This window comes from Pelodiscus sinensis, unplaced genomic scaffold (genome assembly GCF_049634645.1).
Source record: "Pelodiscus sinensis isolate JC-2024 unplaced genomic scaffold, ASM4963464v1 ctg65, whole genome shotgun sequence".
In the NCBI taxonomy this organism is placed as follows: Eukaryota; Metazoa; Chordata; order Testudines; family Trionychidae; genus Pelodiscus; species Pelodiscus sinensis.
The window spans coordinates 64759-90189 of NW_027465825.1; the positions used below are offsets into that span (position 1 = coordinate 64759).

General features: G+C 58.0%; 1 protein-coding gene across 6 annotated transcripts in view; it reads left to right on the forward strand.

Annotated features, from left to right (window-relative positions):
• Positions 1-25431, forward strand: part of ELOVL1 (ELOVL fatty acid elongase 1) — a 36526-nt gene that overhangs the window by 788 nt on the left and 10307 nt on the right. The window contains exons 1-2 of one of the 6 annotated variants that reach the window (XM_075914590.1): positions 8124-8208; positions 10498-10555. The exons of 1 other annotated variant lie outside the window; for it this stretch is intronic. The gene's annotated coding sequence lies outside the window, so the exon portion shown is untranslated. Of the gene's footprint in view, positions 1-8123; positions 8209-10476; positions 10556-18929; positions 19103-25431 lie in introns of those variants that run through there. 4 more of the 6 variants (XM_075914589.1, XM_075914592.1, XM_075914591.1 and 1 more) reach the window with 4 other exon arrangements.

The following is a 25431-nucleotide window of genomic DNA, read 5'->3' on the forward strand; positions in this document are numbered from 1 at the left end:
GGGGGCACTACATTGCCGTGGCGGGGGGGGTGCAGGGCTGTATGGGGGGGGGCACTACATTGCCGTGGCGGGGGGGGTGCAGGGCTGTACGGGGGGGGGGGGCACTACATTGCCGTGGCGGGGGGGGGTGCAGGGCTGTACGGGGGGGGGGGGCACTACATTGCCGTGGCGGGGGGTGCAGGGCTGTATGGGGGGGGGGCACTACATTGCCGTGGCGGGGGGGTGCAGGGCTGTACGGGGGGGGGGCACTACATTGCCGTGGCGGGGGGGGTGCAGGGCTGTACGGGGGGGGGCACTACATTGCCGTGGCGGGGGGGGTGCAGGGCTGTACGGGGGGGGGGGGCACTACATTGCCGTGGCGGGGGGGGGTGCAGGGCTGTACGGGGGGGGCACTACATTGCCGTGGCGGGGGGGTGCAGGGCTGTACGGGGGGGCACTACATTGCTGTGGCGGGGGGTGGTGCAGGGCTGTATGGGGGGGCACTACATTGCCGTGGCGGGGGGGGTGCAGGGCTGTATGGGGGGGCACTACATTGCCGTGGCGGGGGGGTGCAGGGCTGTATGGGGGGGCACTACATTGCCGTGGTGGGGGGGGTGCAGGGCTGTATGGGGGGGCACTACATTGCCGTGGTGGGGGGGTGCAGGGCTGTATGGGGGGGCACTACATTGCCGTGGCGGGGGGGTGCAGGGTTGCATGGGGGGGGGTCCCTGCACTGCTGTGTCTGGGGGAGGGGGAGATGCAGGGCTGCCTGTGGGGGGGAGGGGCTCCCTGCACTGCCATGGCGGGTGTGTGTGTGTGCAGAGCTGCATGGGGGGCTGAGCCCTGCTGTGCCGGGCCATAGCTGAGGCAGGGTTCCTAGCCGTGCTAAGTGTTGGAGCCCTGGGAGGAAAGCAGGGAGATGCTGTGGGGTGAGGCACTGCCCCTCACTTGCTGGGGCTGGGGCGTGTAAACCTGTGCCCCAGCACTGTGCGAGGGCCCGGTGGCTGGCAGTGGTAGCATGGTGGTCTGGCTTAGCAGGGCTTGGAACAAGCTGGAGAAGTGCTTGGGAGTCTCAGGTTGCTTCAGCCAATCTCTCAGGAGCTGTTCTGCTCATCCACCTCTGACCCCCTGGCATGACACAGCCCTTCCCCCCCATTACTGCATTGTGCCCATGGTGCTGCATGGGGCTAAGCCAGGCTTTTTGGAAGCCCTCAAACCTGGAGAGTCCTTTTCTCTTCTTGCAAAGCGTTCCCAGGGCCAGGCCTTCCTGAAGCCCAGTTGTCCCTCTCTGCTCTTTAGAGAAGTTTAACCCCCCTCCCAGTGATACTCCGGCTGAGGCAAGTAAGCTCCAAAGGACTCTTTGATGTGTCTTCCCGGCTCGGCCGCACGTGGTGTCACAACGGTGAGAGCGAACTATTAGCCCAGCAGGGTGTGTTCGCTATGGTATTAGCCAACTGGCATTGATATAATAGCACTTGGCATTGTAAGCCAGGCCTAGGTGAAGGACAAGTCATTGCAGGTGGAGTCAGTGGGTGGTTGTGTGGGAGAAATGGTACCAATAACCCTCAAGTTGAGCACAGGTTACCTGTTGCAGCAGGGACTTCCGCTGCCCGCTATCAGCTGACAGGCCCTGGAGGCCTCGTGACACTGACTTTTGGTGGGATGCAGTGATGACACTGCAGAGGTTGTGGCAGAGGCCAGGGGCAGCAGTGAAAAAGCAGACGGGTCTGCCTGTGGGAGCCAGGGAAGAGGGTGGCCGTTGGCAGTGAGGCACTGCTGCAGTGATGCTAGAGGTGCTAGAATGGTTAAAGGCGAGGCTGAGGTGCTTGTCTGAACAGATAAGGAAGGGGAAGCGGGAGGGAGGGGGGAGAGGGCATGGAGTGGGGAGAGAGCTGTGGCAGGCGGAGGTGACGTGCCTGGAAACTGGCTTTTTGCTGAGGTGAAGTGAGGAGCGACTGACTGGACAGAAGAAAGAGCCAAAGATTCTGAGTGTACCCCTAGCTTGTGGCTCCCTGGGGAGCTGAGGTAACCCCACCCGTGCTGCTACAGCTGAGACCTCCTGGAGGTGTTGGGAGCTCTGTCCCTGCAGCACGGAGGGGCTATGCCGGAGACCTGACAGCGGCTCAGCTGCAGCATTGTAGTTGTGTGCTGGAAGGTCTGCCGTGGAGGCCTCACCCGGGTGAGCACAAGGGCCTGTGTCAGGATAGAACTCCACAAGATCTCACCGAACTGAGTGATTGGGCAAGAAAATGGCAAATGAAATTTAATGTGGATAAGTGTAAAGTAATGCACATCGGGAAAAATAACCCAACTATACGTACAGTATGATGGGGGGTAATTTGGCTGCGACAAATCAGGAAAGAGATCTTGGAGTTATCATGGACAGTTCTCTGAAAACCTCCACACAGGGTGCAGCGGCGGTGAAAAAGGCAAATAGGATGCTAGGAATCATTAGGAAAGGGATAGAAAATAAGACCCAGAATATCTTACTGCCCCTGTATAAAACTATGGTACGCCCACATCTTGAATACTGTGTACAGATGTGATCTCCTCACCTCAAAAAAGATATTTTGGCCTTGGAAAGGGTTCAGAAAAGGGCAACTAAAATGATTAGGGGTTTGGAACAGGTCCCATGTGAGGAGAGGCTAAAGTGACTGGGACTTTTCAGTTTGGAAAAGAGGAGACGGGGGCGAAGGGGGGGATATGATAGGGGTATATAAGATCATGAGTGGTGTGGAGAGGGCGGATAAAGAAAAGTTATTTATTAGTTCCCATAATAGAAGAACTAGAGGACACCAAATGAAATTAATGGGTAGCAGGTTTAAAACTAATAAAAGAAAGTTCTTCTTCACACAGCGTGTTGTCAACCTGTGGAACTCCTTGCCAGAGGAGGCTGTGCAGGCTAGGAATAGAACAAAGTTTAAAAAAGAGCTAGATAAATTCATAGAGGTTAGGTCCATAAAAGGCTGTCAGCTGGGGGTAGGAATGGTGTCCCTGGCCTCTGTTTGTCAGAGGCTGGAGAGGGATGGCAGGAGACAAATCGCTTGATCATTGTCTTCGGTCTACCTCTGTGGGGCACCTGGTGCTGGCCACTGTCAGCAGACAGGATACTGGGCTAGATGGACCTTTGGGCTGACCCAGTACGGCCATTCTTATGTTCTTATATAGGCTCTAGTTGAGCTACCTGTTTTGTACGGCGGGTGCTGGGGGTGATGCTCTCCGAGGCCCCTTCTCTCAGAATTCATTCCCCCATCATCTCAGTTCTGTTGCTATTTAGTTTGTCTTGTAAAGACCATCCATTGTCGTAGGCCTTTGGTCGGTCTGGTTTTCTGGCTGGCTGTGGGGCTGAGATGAAAGTTTGATGTATTGCTTTTTAAATGTGGCATTTGACAAGAGCACCTAGATCCCATTCCAAGCTCCTTCTAAAAAAAGATGTTGAAAAATTGGTTAGGGTGCAGAGAAGAGCCACACAAGGAATTGAAGGGCTGGAGAAAATGCCTTAAGAGTGAGAGACTAAAAGAACTCCAGTCCAAATATTACCAAAAAAAATGGAGAGGTGGTTTAATGAGCATGTAAGTACCGCCAAAGGAAGGGGACAGCAGGTGCTGAAAGGCACAGAAGGCACCAATCGGTGGAAGCAGAAGGCAGACAATCACATTGGAAACTAGGCGCAAATGTTTCCCACTGGTGACTTACTACTCAAACAACCTCCCAAGGGATGCGGAGGCCTTTCTGGAAGAGATGCTTTAGCCTAACAAACCGATGAATGAAATTCTCTGGCCAGTGATCAACAGGAGGTCGGACTGGGGCTCTGGCTACACTGCAGTTCAAACCCACGCTGGCCCATGCCAGCTGTTTTCAGCTCCTCAGCTGCGGGGCTGGCTAACTGCAGGGTAGGCTTCTGCGCTTAAGCTGCAGTCTGAGGCACTAGGAGTGAGAGGGTTGCAGAGATCAGCTTGGAGCCTGAGCCAGGACGTCTATTGGCCGGTTAGAGCCCTGCAGCCTGGCAAGTGTCAAATGGCAGTGTAGACCAGTGCTGGGCAGCCTAGGCTAGCGAGTGGGCTGCACGGGTGGGCCACAGGATTATTGTAACCAAGATGGTCTCCAGAGACAGGGCAGTTTTACTCGCTGGGCTGTGCCGACTGACCCGTAGCCGTGCTGGGATTGGCCACAAAGGGAGCATGCGGCTCTCGGTCTGTGGTGTGTGCAATCAGCACCCACCTTGCTTCCCATGCCCTTGCAGAGACTATGAGCACATGGATGAGACTGAGCATGACATGGTGACATGGTAACACAGTGCCCCAGTGCAGCGCAAGGAAGTGCAGTGCTGGAGGCGAAAGGTGGGGGCTCATCTGAAGACCCGCTCCCCCAAATGCATTGTCTAGACCAGTACTGAAAAGTGTGGTGCTCGCTAACAGTACAAAAGAGCCGGGACAGGCCCTGTTCCAGGCAGCGTGTTGTGCTTACGCTAGCCCTGAGCACAGGCTGGGAACCTGTATCGATCACGATTTTAGATCCCCTTCTGGAGAAGGCGTCAATGAGTTCAAATGGAAGTGCCCCACCATGGGGCCCCTGAAACTGCCATCTCTCCATGGGAATCCAGTAGCTTTCTTTAGCCAGCCATCCTTCTGTTTGAGGTAAGAGGGAATCATTAGGCCATCTGGGTCAGCTGTTCCCGGCAGCGCCCGCCCGCTGGGGTTCCCTAGAAGGGAATTCCCTGCAGCAGCCAAGGTGGCAGGCAAGGCTGGAGCCGGAATAGGGCTGTGATGAGGCTGGCTCTACTGGGGCATCCTCACTGTGGCCCCGGTCCCAGCTGATGACGTGGCCGAGCAGGTGGGGCCATGTGACGAGCGGCTGTGGTGCTGAGTGAGGCCACAGCCGTGGGGTGAGCAGCTGGGGCTGGGCTGCAGCCGCCTGGTGGGTTGTAGGGCCTGCTCCAGCGGAGGGGCTGGCGCTGTGGTGGGTGGGTGGAGCCTGTTCGGGAGAAGGGAGGGGGGCTGGGGCCTGTTGCAGCTGTGTGGTGGGGGAGGCTGAGGCCTGCTGGGCAGGGGGTGGGGAGGGGGCTGGGGCCTGCTGGGGGGAGGAGGGGGCCGGAACCTGCATGGCAGGGAGTGGGATCTGCTCCATCCGGTGGATAGCTGCTCTGGCCGCTGGGGCTGAATAAAATAATGGGGGGGCTGCAGAAGTCAGGGTTGGAATGTATGCGGGGGCAGGGGTCCGTATTTTGGCAAACAGGAAATGTTTTATTTGCATGTTCGTTTGCCAGTCCGCCACAAGTTTGCCAACAGATTTGCCAGTACCCGGGATAAAAAGTGGGGAACCACTGATCTAGGTCTAGGGCAGTGGCGGACAGACTGCAGGCCCCCTGGAGTTCTGTGTGTGGCCCGCGAGTCCTCTCGTTTACCACTGCCCATAAGAATGGCCATGCTGGGTCAGACCAAAGGTCCATCCAGCCCCAGAGGGAGTGAACTGAACAGGGAAGGATCACGAGATCTCTCGCCTGCCATCCATCCCCACCCTCTGACACACACAGGCTAGTCCCTGCAGGATTGCCAGATTCTACTGGTTTCTATGGGCCTAGAGCCTTATTCTGGGAGACCGTCTTGGTTCCAACAGCCTTGACTCACTGAGATGGAGGAGGGCCACTTGGGCGGCCCACTCCTAGATTGCCCTGCACTGATCTAGGTGCTGCTGAGATGAGGAGGTGGAAATCGCGGCCTGCTAAAGGGAAGGTCTCGGGAAGAGTTAGACTCCTGTTGGTTTGAACTCTGCACCGCTGCATTCTCTCCTCAGAACAGTAACTTGGCTGTTAATGGTAGTGATCAACGGCTCGATGGCAGTCGGTTTCTAGCGGAGTGTCCCAAGGTTCGGTTCTGGGACTGGTTTTATTCAACTTCTTTATTAATGACCTGGCTGAGGGGATGGATTGCACCCGCAGCAAGTTTGCAGGTGACACTAAGCTGGGGGGAGAGGTAGATACACTGGAGGGCAGGGACAGGGTCCAGAGTGACTTAGACAAATTGGAGGATTGGGCCACAAGAAATCTGATGAGGTTCAACAAGGACAAGTGCAGAATCCTGTACTTGGGACGGAAGAATCCCAAGCATTGGTACAGGATGGGGACCAACCAGTTAAGTAGTAGTTCGGCAGAAAAGGACCTGGGGATGACAGTGGATGAGAAGCTGGATAGGAGTCAACAGTGTGCCCTTGTAGCCAGGAAGGCTAATGGCATATTAGGATGCATTAAGAGGAGCATTGCCAGCAGATCCAGAGATGTGATTATTCCCCTTTATTCGGCTTTGGTGAGGCCGCATCTGGAGTATTGTGTCCTGTTCTGGGCCCCCAGTTACAGGAAGGATGTGGACGCATTGGAGAGGGTCCAGTGGAGGGCGACCAAAATGATGAGGGGGCTGGAGCATATGACCTATGAGGAGAGGCTGAGGGACTTGGGTCTGTTTAGTCTGCAGAAGCGAAGAGTGAGGGGGGATTTGATAGCAGCCTTCAACTTCCTGAAGGGAGGTTCCAAAGAGGCTGGAGAGAGGCTGTTCTCAGTAGTGACAGATGCAGAACAAGGAGCAATGGGCTCAAGATGAGTTGGGAGAGGTCCAGGTTGGATATTAGGAAAAACTCTTTCCCTAGGCGGGTGGGGAAGCGCTGGGATGGGTTCCCCAGGGAAGCAGTGGAGTCTCCATCCCTACAGGTGTTTAAGTCTCGGCTTGACAAAGCCCTGGCCGGGTTGATTGAGTTGGGATTGGTCCTGCCTAGGGCAGGGGGCTGGACTTGATGCCTCCTGAGGTCTCTTCCAGCTCCATGGTTCTATGATTCTGTGAATGGTGAAGTTTGTGGCTCGTAACTGACTTTAGCAACAGTGCAGCATAATGTCGTAGTATCATAGGGTGATGTGTGGGACAGAGGGGTGGATGGGAGTGTTTGGTCTGAGAAGAGCTTTCAGATTAGCCTAGAGCTGGTGCCCTGGGAATGCTACTCTCCAGGGACTGTGCATGTACCCTCCAGCTAGCAGCTAGTTAGCTGGGCAGATGTGTCTCTGAGAAGCCAGTCCCACTCAATCTGTCAGCCAGTGAGTCCGGGGCATGCTGGTGGCCAAGGGGGGAGAGTCCAGTGTTTCTAGAAGCTGGCAGATGGGGTAGGACACGGTTGGAATAGTCAGACTGGTACAGAGATTTCTGTGGAAAGGGGGGGGTGTTTCTGCAGCGATGTGAACACCCTCCCCCCCATGGTCCCTGAAGTAAGTGTGCTCCAGCCAGCCAGGGGAAGGCTGGGGCTGATTTCCCACCCCTTCCCCTAAGAGTGGGGCCTAGCCCTGCCTCCTGGCGGATCAGTGGGGGCGGGGAGAATCAGCCCCCATGTTCCCCTGGCTGGCCGGAGCGCAAGGTGGCCCTCCAACCCTTCGCAACCCCCGTGGACAGGCCAGAGAGCGTAAGAGCCAGGATGTGACCAGAAGTCTTTCTACAGAGCTCAGCCCTGTGGCCTGCCAGGTCTGGGGGGGGCGGGGACAAGGGTGACAGCCACAACCCAGGGAGGGGGCAGAAGTGGTCTGTGCTGGGAGGGCAGCGGTGCCTCCTCCCACAGGCCCTGCTCCACCTTAGCTGGAGGGCCCCAGGCCCTGCGCCCTCTCCCAGCCTGACCCCCCCCCCCCACAGCCCTTGTTCTAGCCCCTGCCCCTCCCAGTCCCAGCCCCCCCCCGTGTCCTCCCCCGGCCCTGTTCCAGCCCCTCCCCAGACAGCCCCCCCACCCGCATCCCCCCCCACCCCCGCCCCTGTTCCAGCCCCTCCCCAGACAGCCCCCCCACCCGCATCCCCCCCCCACCCCCGCCCCTGTTCCAGCCCCCCCACCCTCGCCCCTGTTCCAGCCCCTCCCCAGACAGCCCCCCCACCCGCGTCCCCCCACCCCCGCCCCTGTTCCAGCCCCTCCCCAGACAGCCCCCCCACCCGCGTCCCCCCCACCCCCGCCCCTGTTCCAGCCCCCCCACCCGCGTCCCCCCCACCCCCGCCCCTGTTCCAGCCCCTCCCCAGACAGCCCCCCCACCCGCCCGTGTTAGATCCGCCCCTGGCCGCGTGGGGCCGCGCTGTGATTGGCTCCCCGCCGGGCGGGGCGGGGCCGGGCGGACCGGGGAGGGGCGGGGCGGGCCCGCGGGAGCCCGGGCCCGGGGGGCGGGGCCAGGTCACGGTCACGTTGCGGGCGGGGGCGATTCCCTGGCTCGCCCTAGCTGTGAGCGCGGCGGGGAGCGCGCGGGGGCGCCGGGGAGCGCGCGCGGGGGGCGGTTGGCGTGTGTGTGGGGGGGGCCGTGTGTGTGTGTGTGGGGGGGCCTGGTACGTAATATGCGGGTGTGGGGGGAGTCTGGCGGGTAGCACAGGTGTCTGTGTGGGGGGAGTCTGGCGGGTAGTGTGCAGGTGCGTGGGGGGGGTCTGGCGGGTAGCGCAGGTGTCTGTGTGGGGGGGGGGTCTGGCATGTAGTGTGCAGGTGTGTGTGGGGGGAGTCTGGCGGGTAGTGTGCAGGTGTGTGTGGGGGGAGTCTGGCGGGTAGTGTGCAGGTGTGTGTGTGGGGGGGTCTGGCGGGTAGTGTGCAGGTGTGTGTGTGGGGGGGTCTGGCGGGTAGTGTGCAGGTGTGTGTGTGGGGGGGTCTGGCGGGTAGTGTGCAGGTGTGTGTGGGGGGGGGTCTGGCGGGTAGTGTGCAGGTGCGTGGGGGGGGTCTGGCGGGTAGCGCAGGTGTCTGTGTGGGGGGGGTCTGGCGGGTAGTGTGCAGGTGTGTGTGGGGGGAGTCTGGCGGGTAGTGTGCAGGTGTGTGTGTGGGGGGAGTCTGGCGGGTAGTGTGCAGGTGTGTGTGTGGGGGGGTCTGGCGGGTAGTGTGCAGGTGTGTGTGTGGGGGGGTCTGGCGGGTAGTGTGCAGGTGTGTGTGTGTGTGGGGGGGGTCTGGCGGGTAGTGTGCAGGTGTGTGTGTGGGGGGGGTCTGGCGGGTAGTGTGCAGGTGTGTGTGTGGGGGGGGTCTGGCGGGTAGTGTGCAGGTGTGTGTGTGTGGGGGGGGTCTGGCGGGTAGTGTGCAGGTGTGTGTGTGGGGGGGGTCTGGCGGGTAGTGTGCAGGTGTGTGTGTGGGGGGAGTCTGGCGGGTAGTGTGCAGGTGTGTGTGTGGGGGGAGTCTGGCGGGTAGTGTGCAGGTGTGTGTGTGGGGGGAGTCTGGCGGGTAGTGTGCAGGCGTCTGTGGGGGGAGTCTGGCGAGTAGTGTGCAGGTGCGTGTGGGGGGAGTCTGGCGGGTAGTGTGCAGGCGTCTGTGGGGGGGTCTGGCATGTAGTATGCAGGTGCGTGTGGGGGGGTCTGGCGGGTAGCGCAGGCGTCTGTGTGGGGGGTCTGGCATGTAGTATGCAGGTGTGTGTGGGGGGAGTCTGGCATGTAGTATGCAGGTGTGTGTGGGGGGAGTCTGGCGGGTAGCGCAGGCGTCTGTGGGGGGAGTCTGGCGGGTAGCGCAGGCGTCTGTGTGGGGGGTCTGGCATGTAGTATGCAGGTGCGTGTGGGGGGGAGTCTGGCGGGTAGTGTGCAGGCGTCTGTGTGGGGGGGGTCTGGCGGGTAGTGTGCAGGTGTGTGTGGGGGGAGTCTGGCGGGTAGTGTGCAGGCGTCTGTGTGGGGGGGTCTGGCATGTAGTATGCAGGTGTGTGTGGGGGGAGTCTGGCGGGTAGCGCAGGCGTCTGTGGGGGGGGTCTGGCATGTAGTATGCAGGTGCGTGTGGGGGGAGTCTGGCGGGTAGCGCAGGCGTCTGTGTGGGGGGAGTCTGGCGGGTAGCGCAGGCGTCTGTGTGGGGGGTCTGGCATGTAGTATGCAGGTGTGTGTGGGGGGAGTCTGGCGGGTAGCGCAGGCGTCTGTGTGGGGGGTCTGGCATGTAGTATGCAGGTGCGTGTGGGGGGAGTCTGGCGGGTAGTGCAGGCGTCTGTGTGGGGGGTCTGGCATGTAGTATGCAGGTGCGTGTGGGGGGAGTCTGGCGGGTAGCGCAGGCGTCTGTGTGGGGGGTCTGGCATGTAGTATGCAGGTGCGTGTGGGGGGAGTCTGGCGGGTAGTGCAGGCGTCTGTGTGGGGGGGGTCTGGCTGCCCTGCCCAGTGTGAGCCTCCCCACACCCATCCATCCAACCGTCGGGTGTTGAGCAGCCTCCCCATTCACATGGAGGGCGAGTGCAGGCACGTGCTGAGGACACTTGGGTCTCCAGGCACTGCCCTGCCCCCAGCAGTGCTGCCCGTTCCCTGGGCCCTGACAGTCGGAGCTGCTCCTGTCACGTGGGTGCCACAGATTGCTCAGCGTGTCCCTCCTCCAGCTACTCCCATCTCCTCTGCCTGGCCTGCTCTGGCTGCCTTGGCAAGTACCTGATGGCTCCACCTCTTCTGAGCATCTCACCTGGGCCAGGAGCTCTTCCCTAGGGCCACTCCCACTCTCCTGGCTGGACCATTCTCCCTGATTCCAGCTCTTGCTACTCAGCGCTCTCCTTCCTGTTCTAAGGGGTTTCCTGTCTTGTTCCAGCTAGCAGCAGAAGAAATCGCAAGCCCATCCCTGAGCGCCAGCTTTGTCTGGAGAAAAGGTAACGTTCCACTGGGACGCGCCAGAGGGGTTCCACACCTCCAAGCTGCATGCGCTGTGTGAAGCAGGACTTGGGCTCCGCGGATGAGGGAGTTGAGGGGAATTGTTTGGGGGCACAGAACAGCAAATGTTCACGTGACTTTTCCCAACTGTCCCGGTGCCCCTCTTGTTGCAGGGCAGCTTACCAGTCCATGCGTGGCACCTGCTGCAGGCTCAGCTGCATTCTGACTCTTGGGATTGGCTGCCGGCTCCATGGCATGAGAGCGCCGTGTCCCTTCCAGGCCATGGCATCAATGTCCCATTGAGAGATTCCTTGCTCTCCCCCCCCGTGCCGGATGGCAGTGCCAGGCCTTGTGCACGGCCTGGAATGAAGCTTGGCTTTCATGAGAGCCTGTGCGTGTAGGTGCATGGCCTTTGTGTGGGTCTCTCGGGAACATCTGTGGGAAGGAGACTCTTGGGACTGGCGCTGGGGGGCCAGTGCCGGATTGAAGGAGGCTTGTGGAGTTCTTGTGCGTTAGGGGATCAGTGCTGTGCTTGTGCAGAGAGGGGGCGGAGGAATTTCGAATCTCCTGGACCATATAATTAAGTGGCTATCAGCCCCCATTCTTGGGCAGGACTGGCAGTGACTCAGCAGCTGACTGGCCCGCCCCTTCCCCTTCTGCCTGTGGTTGCCTTTCCTGAGAGGCTTCTTGGGGTGTGGCCAGTGCATGGTGGGTGGTAGGGAACTATGTGCAGAGGCGCTGTGGCTCTGGTGGGCGTTCTTGTGTGCCTGTACTGACTCCTGCTCCCTGGCAGTCTCTCTAGTGCTCTGTGCAGCTTCCCCTGGGATCACTTGCTCTGCTTTGTTCCCTTTGCCTGGGGAAGTGGGGGAGTTCAGGGTGCTGGTCGGGGTGAGGTGGCATGAAATGGGAGAGGTGCTCGAGGAAACTCTTCCTGTCAGTAAGCCGAAGAGAGTCTCCTTGGGAAGGCCTTTGCCATAGGGAAGCGGGTACTGCTGCACCCCCAGCCTAGCACCTGGCATCCCTACTGCCGACCCTGGGCCTCAGGTTTTTGGCTGCCAGCCCCTGTGCTGGGGGTTCTGTTGCCAGTCCCGCGTGCTCAGGTGCGGTCAGAGCTCTGCACACAGCGAGGGAGCAGCCAAGAACCCGACTGTTGGCCTTGTGTGCTGGGGTTTTGCCCTCGGCCTCAGCTGGGAGTGGGGTGCATGGGGCAAGGAGGCTCTGTTCTTGCACCACTGTGCCATTGTGTGGGTGGCAGGTATGCCTCCTGCTGCAGGGGGTAAGGACCCTGGGCTGGGCCTTGTTCCCACATGGCAAATGCGGCCAGGGCAGATTCTTGGCTGGGCTGACCTTCCAGCCAGACCTGCTGAACAGCTGCCTGACTCAGACGGGCCGCCTAGTGCTGGACCCTATCTCCTGAGCCTGGGTGGGCAGCCTAGTGCTCAAGGGCTGGCTGCGCGGAGGTTGTAGCTCTGGCTGGCACTCAGGCTAGCCACCGAGCTCAGCCTGGGGGCTCGGGGAGGAGCGGTGGGTGGTTTGCTACAGGAGTGCCTGGGCTGGAAAGGCTGCAGTGGAGCGATGGAGGGAGATCTCCATCGCTGTAGTAAATGCCCTTCCCCAGAGCTGGGGGTTAGATCGGTAATGAGACGGCGACCTGGCCATGTCTACCCTAAAGCTTGGCTCCTTCAGACTCCCTGAGCAACGTCTCCCCACGTGTTGGTCGGGCTCGGGGCCTCCTGTTTGCACAGGGTGATGGCAGAGGCAGAGCGTTCTCTCCCTGCAGCTGGCCTGTGTACGGGGCGGGCCCAGGCTCTGGTCGGCTGCAGAGATCAGAGGGATGAAGGGGGAACATGGGTCTGACCAAAGGGCCATGTAGCCCAGTGTCTGTCTGCTGCCAGTAGCCAATCCCAGGTGCCCCAGAGGGAGTGAACAGAACACGGAATCCTCCAGCGATCCCTCCCTGTCGCCCATTCCCAGCCCCTGACAGACAGACTAGGGTCACCTCCCTGCCCAGCCTGGCTAAGAGCCATCGAGGGACCTGTTCCCCATCAATCTTTCTAGTTCTTTTTCTAGGACGTTTCTGTTAAAGTCCTAGTCTTTACAACCTCCTCTGGCAAGGAGTTCCACAGGTTGACTGTGTGTTGCATGAGGAGACACTTCCTTTGGTTTGTGTTAAGCCTGCTCCCTATTAATTTCATTGGGTGACCCCTAGTTCTTGTGTGATGGGGTGCTGTGTTGTATGGAGCCAACAGGAGCATAAGCCCTCAGAAAGGCTAGTCCATGTGTGGATTAGATTGTGGCCTGTGTGCACCCTGCCATGGCGCAGCTGTTGGAAGGAACCTTGCCCTTTCCTGTCAGACAGGTGGAACAGGTTGAAATGCTCCTGGGAAGAAGCCAGTCCCTGAGAACAGGACCATCTCCATGCAGGAAGAGCAGAGATGCTAGGCTCTGGGAACGTAGCTGGCCCTGCTGCACCAGAGTGCAGGGGCTGTCTGATCCTGGTCAGACTGAGTGTGAGTACTCTGTTCCACGGCTGCCTTAGAGCATGTGTTAGCGCTAGTGGAGGAGGGGACCTGTGTGGAGCAGGTTCTCATGGGTTCTTCACTTCCTGCCCTGTGACGGGATCAGCCACCCTGGGATGGAGCAAGGTCGCTGTTCCCTGGAGTGGAACCAGAGAGCGTACAGCAGAGGGTGCCAGGGCTGGTCAGCGAGCTCGCTCCCTGTGGCTTAAAGCATCTCTTAGGCAACTGCCAGTAGCACTGGCCAAGGGACAGCTGGGCTGGCCCATCTCATCCAATCTGTGACCCTGAACATCAGCCGGTGGCCCCGGGAAGCTGCAGTCAGGCTCTGAGCGGATAGGTGCATCCCAGTGGGCACGGAATCCAAAGGCTGCTTTGGATCACAGGCGTATGGGGCTGCAGGGTGGACAGGCTTTCCCAGTCCCTGTCGCCAGTTCTGCTTGGGGTGTGAAAGGTTAACCGGTGGTTCTGGTTAACTGGTGGGGGCTGGAGCAGCTCCCCCTCCAGCCCTACAAGTGGCCTGTGTGGGCAGGGGCTGCTCCAGCCACCCAGAGCTGCCCCTGCCTGTAATGTGCCTGTTGTGGACAGGGCTGGGCTGAAGCAGTCCCCTTGTCTGCCCCCCAATCAGCTCACCAGTTAAGCATCATGTTTAACCAGGTAACCAATTCAACAGGATTTTATTTCCCTAATTTCTGTCTCTGTGGCCTTGAGCTGTCTGTCTCTCCATGGTGGAGGTGTGGACTGGGAGGGGCCCTGTCCTCGTTGGCTGCTCAGTGCCTTGGGTTTACTGGGACATGTGACTTCCCTGTAGGAGTGAAATCCCTCCCAAGGGTTGACACCAAATACTCTTTGCCCTACATAAAGGGGGAGGGGAGAGTTAGAGGTCTGTCCCCACTCCAGAGCAGGGCAGGTTGAGGGGAGAGACAGGGAGTTGCAGAAGTGCATTCCATAGCCTAGGTCTGGCTCCTCAGTAAACTTTTTTTCCTGCTCTCTTTCCATGCTCTTGTAGCTGGCCGATAGCTGCATTCTGCTGGGAGGTGTGTTTGCAAAGGGAGAGGTGCCTCTCAAGTAGCCAGGCTGATCCCATGGTGGGCTTTCAGGAGCCAGCCAGACCCCTTGAAGTCCTTCTGGTGGTTCTTGATTTCCAGAACTCTTCAGTGTGCCTGTGCCTTCTCCACACTCGGTTCGGTCCCCGTGTACATGTGATGCTTTGGCTGGGGGCTAGCCAGGCCAAGAGAGCCAGTGGTAACTAGCTAAAGGGCCGGACCCAGCAGTCAGAGTGGAATTTGCACTCCTGTGTTTCATCTAACCCAGGCAAAGCCCTGTCTATTCCCACTGCGGAGTGGGCCCCTCTGGGGCTTTGGCCTCTGCCTCTGAAAGGTTGACAGCCTAACCCATGTGCCTGTCAAGAAGCTGTAACTGTACTTTTCTGTTTGTCCACATCCTCACTCCCTTCTGTCTCCCCACCCAGCTCCTTCCTATCCACCCCTCAGACTTGTGCAGCACTGCTGGGTTCCACCGCCGTAGTCCTCCTTGGGCTGGGCGTCTGTGCTCTAATCTCCTGCCCATCCATTTGCTGTTGGAGTTGCCACACCCCCCAGCGGCTGCAGGAAGTGCTCTTGCTCTGATCTTCCTTCCTCCTCCCCGTGCTCTGCCCAAGCCTTTCTGGTTGCTGCTCCGTCCCTCCTGCTGGTGCAGACTGACGCACTTCCTGTGGTGGGACAGTGAGAATCCAGGGAGACATTCACACGGCCGGAAGTGACATGGCTGAGCCAGGCTGAGGCACAGACTTACGTTTGCAGGGCTCGGGCTCCAGGCATAGAAACTAGCAATGGGCGTGTTCCCACCCAGGCTCTGAGACTTGGCCACTGGGAAGGGGTGAGGGGACTCTCCAAGCCCAGGCTGCAGCCTGAGCAAAGACCTGTGCTTCTATTTTTATCCCCATCGCACAAGCCCCGCAAGCATGAGTCAGTGGACTTAGGCCTGGAGACTTGCTGCTGCCCCTCCCCCCCTCCCCCCAGTGTGTGCTGAGTGCCCATTCTTGGCAGGAGCCGCTGAACGTCAGGGGAGGAGGGAGCAGCTCTGTGGCCCAGCACTACATCTCAGCATGCAAGAGGTGCTTGGCTTGTGCCAGGAGGCTGGGAGACTAGCCCGCCGCTTCCTGGGCTTCCTGCCTTGGGGAGGGGTTGGTCTCCTGAGGGGTGGCACTCACAGAGCACTTTGCCCTTCTCTGACATTTCCCCCAGGCCACGGAGGGTCGAGGCAGCGCCGCTGCGTCTGCCCCAGGCCACGGAGGGGGCGAGGGTGGTACTGAAACACTCGCCCTTTGCAGCTGGGGAGCCTGGCTTGCGGGAATGGGTAGTGACTTGCCTGCTGTCACTGGTGATTCTGCCGTAGAGCAGGACTGAAACGCGCAGAAGGGCTGCCAGTAGGGCTGTGAAGTCCTGTTTCATTGGTTAATCATAATGTTTAACCGATGAAAGGGGGGGGACCACTCCAGATGGGCTGGACACCCTTTCCCTCCCTCCCTCGTGGGAAGGAGCTGCTCCAGTCCAGCGAGAGTAGCCCCTGCCTGCAGCCCCATGCCACAAAGAAGGGCTACTCCGACTGGGCTGGAGCGCCCCTATCCACAGTGGGCCCCACAGGGCTAGAGCAGCCCCCTGCCTGTGACAGGTGGGGAGCAACTCAACCCCCACCAGTTAACGGGTGATGTTTTCTGGTCCCGGTTAAGCATGCTGCTCACCAGTTAACCTTTCGCATCTCTAGCCGCTTCTTTGCTTCAGTCTTCACGGCTGAGGACGTTGGGGAGATTCCCAAACCTGAGCCGTCCTTTGTAGGTGACAAATCTGAGGACTTGTCACAGACTGAAGTGTCAGTAGAGGAGGGTTTGGAACTAATTGATAAACTGAACAGTAACAAGTCACCGGGACCGGACGGCATCACCCAAGAGTTCTGAGAGAACTCAAATGGGAAATTGCAGAGCTACTAACTGTGGTGTGTAACCTAGTCTTCAAATCAGCTTCTGTACGCAGTGACTGGAAGGTAGCTAATGTGACGCCAATATTTAAAAAGGCTCTAGAGGCGATCCTGGCAATTACAGACCGGTAAGTCTAATGTCAGTACCGGGCAAATTAGCTGAAACAATAGTAAAGAATAACATTGTCAGACACGTAGAAGAACATAATTTGTTGGGCGAAAGTCAGCATGGTTTCTGTAAAGGGAAATCCTGTCCTACTAATCTATTGGAGTTCTTTGAAGGGGTCAACAAACAAGCGGACAAGGGGGAGTCAGTAGATATAGTATACTTAGATTTTTCCAGAAAGTCTTTGACAAGGTCCCTCACCAAAGGCTCTTGTGTAAATTACATGGCCATGGGATAAGAGGGAAGGTCCTTTCTTGGATTGAGAACTGGTTATAAGACAGAAAACAAAGGGAAGGAATAAATGGTAAATTTTCAGATTGGAGAGGGGTAACGAGTGGTGTTCCCCACGGGTCAGTCCTAGGACCAATCCTGTTCAACTTATTCATAAATGATCTGGAGAAAGGGGTAAACATGGAGGTGGCAAAGTTTGCAGACGATACTAAACTGCTCAAGGTAGTTAAGACCAAAGCAGACTGTGAAGAACTTCAAAAATAACCCCAAATATACATATAACTAGCCAATTAGCCCATCATAAGATGGGATTTTCAGGTCTCTCCTCCACGTCGGTCTTCTCTCCTGAGTTTCCGGTCTCTTGCTCTATGTCTCTCTCTCTCTTTCCTCCTCCTCCTCCTCCTGCCTCCCCCTCTCTCTCAGCTCTCCTCCGTCTTCTGCCTCTCTTTCCGTCTTTCTCTTCTCCCCCTCCTGCCCCCCCCCCCCTCTCTCTCTCTTTCCTCCTCCTCCTCCTCCTCCTCCTCCCCCCCCCCCCCCGTCTCTGTTGGGGATGCACGCTCATCCAGGCCCCGCCCTGGGCATGTACATTACCACCCCGCCCCCCTTTGCCTCCCGCTGTGGCGCTCAACTGACTTCTGCACCGCTCAGCCGGGCCGCTGCGCAGGAGCAAGCGGCGTAAACGGCCATTCGCTCTTCTCCTCCCACTGCCTCGCCGTCTCTCTCAGCTCTCGTCCGCCTCCTGCCTCTCTCTTTCTCTTCTCCCCCTCCCACCTCTCACTTTCTTTCTCTTCTCCTCCTCCTGCTGCGTGTCTCACTCACGCTCTCTCTTGCTGTCCTCCGTCTCCTCCGTTCTCCGCTCTTTCTCCTCCGCGTCCTCTGTCTGCTCCGCTTTCCTCCTTTTGCATCCGGCGCCCTTTCCTGACTTCAGAGATGCACGCTTGTCCAGGCCCCACCCCCGGCTGTTCCCTCCCACCGTGGCGCTCGGCTGACTTCTGCGCTGCTCAGCCGGGACGCTGCATGGGGAGCGCGAGCCCCAAACGACTGCTTACGCCGCTTGCTCCTGCGCGGTGTACCGGCTGAGCGGTGCAGAAGTCAGCCGAGGGCCACGGCGGGAGGCAACAGCGCCGCCCAGAGGGAACTGCCAGCGTTTCAGCGTTAGTCACAGGCATTGGGCTACTGTATATGATATGGGGGGACTAATTCAGCTACAACTAAACAGGAAAGATCTTGGAGTCATCGTGGATAGTTCTCTGAAGACGTCCATGCAATGTGCAGCGGCAGTCAAAACAGCAAACAGGATGTTAGGAATCATTAAAAAAGGGATAGAGAATAAGATGGAGAATATCTTATTGCCCGTATATAAATCCATGGGACGCCCGCATCTGGAATACTGCCTACAGATATGGGCTGCTCATCTCAAAAGATCTACTGGCATTAGAAAAGGTTCAGAGAAGGGCAACTAAAATGATGAGGGGTTTGGAACGGGTCCCATATGAGGAGAGATTAAAGAGACTGGGACTTTTCAGCTTGGAAAAGAGGAGACTAAGAGGGGATAGGATAGAGGTCTATAAAATCATGAGTGGTGTGGAGAAAGTGAACAAGGAAAAGTTATTGACTTGTTCCCATAATAAAAGAACTAGGGGCCACCAAATGAAACGAATGGGCAGCAGGTTTAAAACAAATAAAAGGAAGTTCTTCTTCACACAGCGCACAGTCATCTGTGGAACTCCTTGCCCAAGGAGGTTGTGAAGGGTAGGACTACAACAGGATTTGAAAGAGAACTAGATAAATTCATGGAGGTTAAGTCCATAAATGGCTATTAGCCAGGCTGGGTAAGGAATGGTGTCCCTGGCCTCTGTCTGTCAGAGGGTGGGGATGGATGGCAGGAGAGAGGTGGCTTGATCCTTCCCTGTTCGATTCACTCCCTCTGGGGCACCTGGCATTGGCCACTGTGGGCAGACAGGACACTGGGCTGGAAGGACCTTTGGTCTGACCTGGTATGTCCGTTGTGTGCGGTGGAATCCCAGGACCTCAATGCCCCACATGGAGTTTCCTAAACTTTCCCTGTTGACACTTGTGCTCTGGAGGAATGGCTGCAGAGCAATCAGGGAGTTCTCAGCTCACTAGCGTGTGGCCCCAGCGAGCCTGACATGCTGGGGTTCAAAAGCCATCCCTGCCTGCTGGTTGGGAGCAGCCTCGCGTGACGGCTTGCCTAGGTAGTCTGAGCCAAACTCTGCAGGCTGTGTGCATAGGAGACCAGGCTCCTGAAGTGTTCAGTGTGGAACCCTGCCAGGCATGCACTGACCACTGTGCTCCAGCAGAGCCCTTCCGTTCCTCTGTCTTGGAGCCTTGCACCAGGCACGCGGACTCCAAGGGCAGGACAGGAAAGTCACCTTTCCCCTAGTTGAAAGCTGCCGAACTGGTTCGGCCAGGCTTGAATCCAACTGGCTGGTGCCGCAATGCCGTAGTTTTCTGCTGGGTGCGATAGACTGCCAAGCCGTCTGCATGGCATCCCTCCACAGCTGCCCTGACAGACGCGGGGCTCAGCGCCTCTGGCTTGCAGGCTCGAGGGAAACGAGACTGCAGCAGGCCTCCAAGCAGCATGACCCCTTGGCTACTTCTCCCCTTTGTGAGTTGGAAATCTCCTTCTCTGCCAGGTAGGCGGTAGGGAACAGCTCTGGGTTCAGTGCCATTTTCCTCCCTTTTGGGTTCTTGCTCCCCCCTCTAAGGAGCAGAAATTGAGAGTGTGCCCTGAGCACGCTGGGGAAGAGAGGGGCTTGGTTGTCCCATAATACTGAGTGCCAGGTGCTGCGTGTAGCATGTCCTTGCCTGGCTCTGGCTTGTCATCCCTCACCTGGGCAGCATCTGTGTGGCTGTGTCCGTGACTGACCTGATCGTTGCCACTACCGTCTGCCAGGTCCCCAGTCTTTTCTCCGGCGTGGGGCGTGCTGCCTAGCACAGGCATGCTGGAACCGTGCCTGCAGGTCTGGCGTGTGGCATCCCTTCCCTTCCCTTCAGCCCTCCACCACGTGCACCTCTACTGCTGCCTCTCGGCTGGGCGTTCCGAAAGGGCCCGTTGCTGTGCCCGTGGGACGCTGACGGCGCACAGGCGCTGGGCCCTTGCTCCCTCTGATGTGTGCTTGGGCTGGCACTCCAGTAGCAGCTTGTGTCTGTTGGGGCCGTGCACTTCCAGTGAAACGTTACCTGGTAAGTGTAACCGGTTAACTGCTCCTGTGGCAGGGGCCGGAGCAGCCCCTGCGCCTCCCAGAGGGTCCGGCCAGGAAGGAGCAGCTCTCTGGCTGTGGCAGGATGCTGCTCCAGCCTGGCCAGGCCTGCCATGCCATGGGCTGGTTTAGCCAGGCTGGGTTGGGAGGCGGGGGCCAGCTCTGCCCACACCTGTAGCCTGGCCCGAGGGACCCTAGCAGGCTACAGCAGTGCGTCAGTAGGGGGAGGCTGCTCCAGCCGGGCCTGCCTGCAGCAGCCTCTAACCGGTTACCCTGGTAAGTGTGCCATAAAGCGAATGCTTCCTGGGTAACCTGTTAACCCTTTCCATTCCTAGTCTGAGCACCCGTGTTGCCCTGCGTGGAGGGGAGGGCTCCCACCTGCTGCTGTCTGAGGAGGCGGAGCACCTCTCCCATCAGTGTGAAGTGCGCACCTGCTCGTGGGGACAGCTCCTTGCCCGGCTGCCCTGGTGCAGTGTTCAGTGGACTTGGCTGGGGAGTGTGAGAAGGAACAAATCAAATCCCAGCCTCTTCAAGGCCCTGTTCATAATGTGGAAGGAGCAGGGCTCAAGCCTGGAACGGAGGAGGACAGGGTGGGCTGAGGCAGAGCTGCCTGCTCTTGAGGTGGGGTGTAAGGTAAGGGGGAAACAAGGGGAATTCCTGACCCTGCTCCTGCTGTAGCCAGAGAGGATCTAGATTCTCTGACGGGAGAGTTGGCCGCTGCTCTGCCATTGAAAGCACTTGGCTGCTTGCAGTATTGCTCTTCCTAGAGAGTCGGCGCTCCGTCCCCCTGCTGCAGCTCTCCTCCTCGGCAGTGACTCATGACGGGCGTGTGCGCCGCACATTTCCTGAGATGGAGCAGACACCCATCTCGAGATGTGGTGTGAGGCCCTTTGAGCTTGGTGCTGGGCTTTCTCGGGGCTGACCTGGCCCCGGTCTCAGGAGACCTGATGTTTCCACTTGCTTCACAAGGCCAGTTGCTGGCCCCTCTGCCCACAGAGGGGGGTCTTGTGGGAGTGGCCTGGTGAAGCAGGACAGTGGCTGTTAGCTGGTGTCTGTGTGAGGAGCAGTGGGGTCAGCCACTGCTCAGTGGGGCAGGAACTGCCTCAGTAGGAAATCAGAGGCCGGACGGCTGCTAATGTAAGGCCTCCCCCCCCCCCCCAGCCAGTCCTGAGCCTGGAGACGGGGCCGTTGTGGCACTAGCAAGTTGTGTGGACAGGTGGATGCTGCGCAGCCTGCTGCAGGGCCCTTGCCCTCGTGCTGCAAGAGTGTCTGCTTTGCCCCTGCCAGTTCTTTCCTGGCCACCTGTTCACCTGCAGCAGAGCCTCCACTCTGGTAGCTGCTCTGCTGCCCCAACTGGCTGGAGCAGGAAGGGGATTAGAACACGGGGGCGGAAGGGGGTAGGCTGGCTGAGCCCATCCCTCTCTGAACAGAGCACGCCAGTGAATTGCAGGGCCAGAAGAAACCATTATGATCATCTCCCGGTGGCCTGTATAGCGCAGGCCGGAGACCTGCCCCCAATATTTCCTAGAGCTGAGCCGTTAGACAAATGGCCCGTCCTGATCCAGAAATTGCCAGTGATGAAGCACCCACTACCACCCTTGTTCCTGTGGCAAACCCCCTCGCTGGCCTTCCTCCTTACTTCAGCTGCCAGCCACGAGGTCGTGCCGGGCCTTTCTGCTCGACTAAACAGGCTGTTGGCAGAGATGTGTCCCCCTTGCGGGGACCTCGGCACTGAGCAAGTCACCCCTTAACCTTCAATTTGTTAGCTAAGCAGAGTGAGCGCTGAGTCTGTCAGGTAAGGTAGTTAGGGATATCAGCCATTAGGTAACTAAACAGTCATGGAACCACGTGAATTCCTATCGGTTACACGACTATTCCGTAGTCCCGGGGGCCAGTGCAAGGAGCCCCTGCCATCCTGATAGAGAGGCAGCAGTGCGGGGTGACGGGTAGGGATGTAAGCGACTAGTCGACTATCCAAAGAGCAAAAGCAATAAGGGGGTGATCCGAGAGGGTGGGGCCCTTACTGGAGGAGGGAGGTAGCCTAGTGACAGATGATGTGGGGAAAGCTGAAGTACTCAAGGCTTTCTTTGCCTCTCTATTCACGGACGAGGTCAGCTCCCACACTACTGCTCCAGGCAATGCAGTATGGGAAGGAGGTGGGCAGCCCTTGGTGGAGAAAGAACAGGCTAAGAACTATTTAGAAAAGCTGGACATACATTCAATCTGGACCCATGGATTTGTGTATCTGAGGGTACTGAGGGAGTTGGCAGATGTCATTGCAGAGCCTTTGGCCATTATCTTTGAAAAGTCGTGGAGATCAGGAGAGATCCTGGATGACTGGAAAAAAGCAAATGTAGTGCCCAGCTTTAAAAAAGGGAAGGAGGATGATCCAGGGAGCTACAGACCAGTCAGCCTTGCCTCAGTCCCTGGAAAAATCATGGAGGGGATCCTCAGGGAATCCATTTTGAAGCACTTGGAAGAGAGGAAGGTGATCAGGAATAGTTAACACGGATTCACCAAGGGCAAGTCGTGCCTGAACTATTTGATTAGCTTCTGTGACGAGGTAACTGGCTCTGTGCACATGGGGAAGTCAGTGGATGTGATAGACCTTGACTTCAGCAAAGCTTTTCATACGTTCTCCCACAACATTCTTCCTGGCAAGTTAAGGGAGTATAGATTGGATAGATGGACGGTAAGATGGATAGAAAGCTGGCTAGAAGGCCGGGCCCATGGGTGGTGGTCGGTTTCCAGCGGAGGTTCAACAAGGACAAGTGCAGAGTCCTGCCCTTGGGACGGAAGGATCCCAGGCATTGGTACAGGCTGGGCACTGACTGGCTAAGTGGCAGTTCTGCAGAAAAGGACCTGGGGATGACAGTGCAGAAGCTGAATACGAGCCCTGGTAGCCAAGAAAGCGAGTGGATTATTAGGGTGCATTAGGAGGAGCAGTGCCAGCAGATCCAGAGATGTCATTATTCCCCTTTATTCGGCTTTGGTGAGGCCACATCTGGAGTCTTGTGTCCAGTTCTGGGCCCCCCATTACAAAAAGGATGTGGACACACTGGAGAGGGTCCAGCGGAGGGCAACCAAAATGATTAGGGGGCTGGAGCATATGACTTATGAGGAGAGGCTGAGGGATTTGGGCTCATTTAGTCTGCAGAAGAGAAGAGGGGGGGGGATTTGATAGCAGCTGTAGGTAGGTGGATTTACTGCTGTGGTGTCCTTCCAGGTCTCTGGCTCCATCGATGATGGTAGCCAGAAGGCTGCTTGTGTGTGTGCCCGATGATGTGGGCCCAGTGACCACAGCAGACCCCGAGAGCGCCCCCAAAGACCACAAAGCAGATAAGGATGGACGGTGCCCGGCCAGGTTTATTGTTAAGCGAAGTGCAGAAACCGTTGTCAATACTCTACTGAACCACTACACACGTGTACTTGCCACAATGGAATGACTCAGTCAGTGGGAAATTTCCACTGCCCCCTAGATCGTACAAAGACTGACCCCCCCCGACACCACCTTATATACAGGTACAAACAAATCACACCTCCCTGACGTATCAAGCGCTGACGTTGTCAGGTTACCACCTCTGATGCTATTAGCTACTACCCATCGCCCTGTACCTCCTGGTTTGATTAGATCATCTCTAGCCATCGTGCTGTCATGTTAGACTCTTTCCTGGTCCTGAGTCTGTATCTGTGGGGAGTGGGTACCAAGGTCTTCTTTAATGAGCTGCTGGTACCATGTGCTTTCTGCTTATGACCAGTTCTGCACCTGGGCCTATTACCATTCAGTGTTTTGCACTCTCAGCCCTGTTTGTGCCAAGTTCTGTGAGCTGGGGCCTGCCTCTTGCTCGCAGCTTAGCTTTGCTTTATGTTTGCCATGTTTTGTCCGTTAGCTAGGCCTCAGGCCAGGCCTGTGCTATATTGGCGTATGTTTTAGGCTTTCATCTTACTGCAGCAGCCTTCAGCTTCCCGAGGGGAGGTTCCACAGAGGCTGCAGAGAGGCTGTTCAGTAGTGACGGATGCAGAACAAGGAGCAATGGTCTCGAGTTACAGTGGGGCAGGTCTGGTTGGAAATTAGGAAAAACTGTTTCCCTAGGCGGGTGGGGAAGTGCTGGGCTGGGTTCCAGTGCTTCCCCACTGGGGAGGGGTGGAATCTCCATCCCGAGAGGGGTTTAAGTCCCGGCTCGACAAAGCCCTGGCTGGTTGAGTTGGGTTGGCCCTGCCTGGGGCAGGGGGCAGGACACTTACAAAGAGGCAGTGAGGTGGGGGAAATAGGGGATGTTGGAGGGAGCTGGCTTATGAGCCGGTTCCCTCCAGCCCCATGGGGCAGCGGCGGCCAACTTTGCAACGTACAGGAGTCCCTGCTGGGGCTCTTGTGCATTTCAAAGCGGGAGCGCCCGTGTGGAGCCCGGGGTCGGGGGACTCCGCAGCGTTTGTCTTTCAGTACGTTTCCGAGGCAGAACACGGAAGTCCTTATCGACTACTTGAATAGTCGATGAAAATCCCATTGATTAGTTAATCAATCAAACTTTAACTTCCCTAGTGGCGGGGGAGCCGATCTGCAAGGGGAGTCAGTTTAAAGACCAGCTCCCCTTGTGGACCAGCTGCCTGCCACCCTGTGCCGATGCCTCTGAAACGGAGCCAACAGTGTGGGAAGGCAAGGTGCTTGGGGCGCATGCTGAGGTGTGGTCGTTCACAGGACTGGCCTGGGGCCACGAGGGCGAATGTGGAAATGGGCCTTGAGGAGTAGGTTACGTTCTCTGGCTCGCACCAGGCCAAGGACCTGGCAAGATGGGAGCAGGCTCGGGAGCCATGAGACGGACTAGCACCATGGTTTCCTAACTCTTTGTGCTTAGAGACTCGTGCTGACGTGGCTGAGCTCTGCTCTCACTGCAGGCGGGGTGGCGGTGACTTGTGCCTCCTGGGGAGCAGCGAGCTCTGGAGCCTGGCTCGCTGGCCTGCCGAGAGGCAAGCGGGGCAAATTCAGGCTAGAAAGAAGGGGCTGAGCCAGAGTGGTGAGTCGTGGGGCAGCTGTCGGGGGTTCTCCGGGAGGGTTTCCAGTGCTGCTCTAGTTCCAATACAGCTGTTGACCATCGAGCTGGAATGAATTCAGGGCGGGGCTGTGGCCTGTCTGATGCAGGAGGTCAGAGGAGAGCAGTAATGTCTGTCCTTCCGGGTCTTGCAGTGTGAGTCACGCTAGCACCTGTCTGCTGTGGGCCAGCATTTCCTGCCATGGGGCCTGGACAGGTCCGTGTGAGAGGCAGAAGGCCGCGTGTGTGCACGCTCAGTGATGTGTGCTGTCGACTTGTGCACGTAGGTAACACAGCAGACCCCGAGAGGGCCCCCAAAGACCACAGCCCACATCAGGATCGACGGTGCCCGCCAGGTTCGTTAAGTGAAGTGCGGTAACAGTGGTCAGTAGACTTGACTGAACCACTACGCACATGTACCCTGTAACAATGGCCCTAGCTCAGTCAGTGGGACCCCCCCCCCCCGCTGCCCCCAGGCCGGACAGAGCAGGTGTGTCCCCCCCCCAACACCACTCGTGTACACCGGTACAAGCAAGTTACAATCACTGCCAACCCTAACCCATACCCTGCATCTCATGGCTTGGTGAGAACATCTCTGTCCATCATGCTGTCATTGTAGACCCTTTCCTGAACCAGGGTGAGATCTGTGGGGTGTGGGTGCCAAGCGCTCGCCTAACGAGCTGGTGGTCCCATCCTTTTGGAACGGGCTTTCAACTTCTGCCCTGTGCCAAGCCC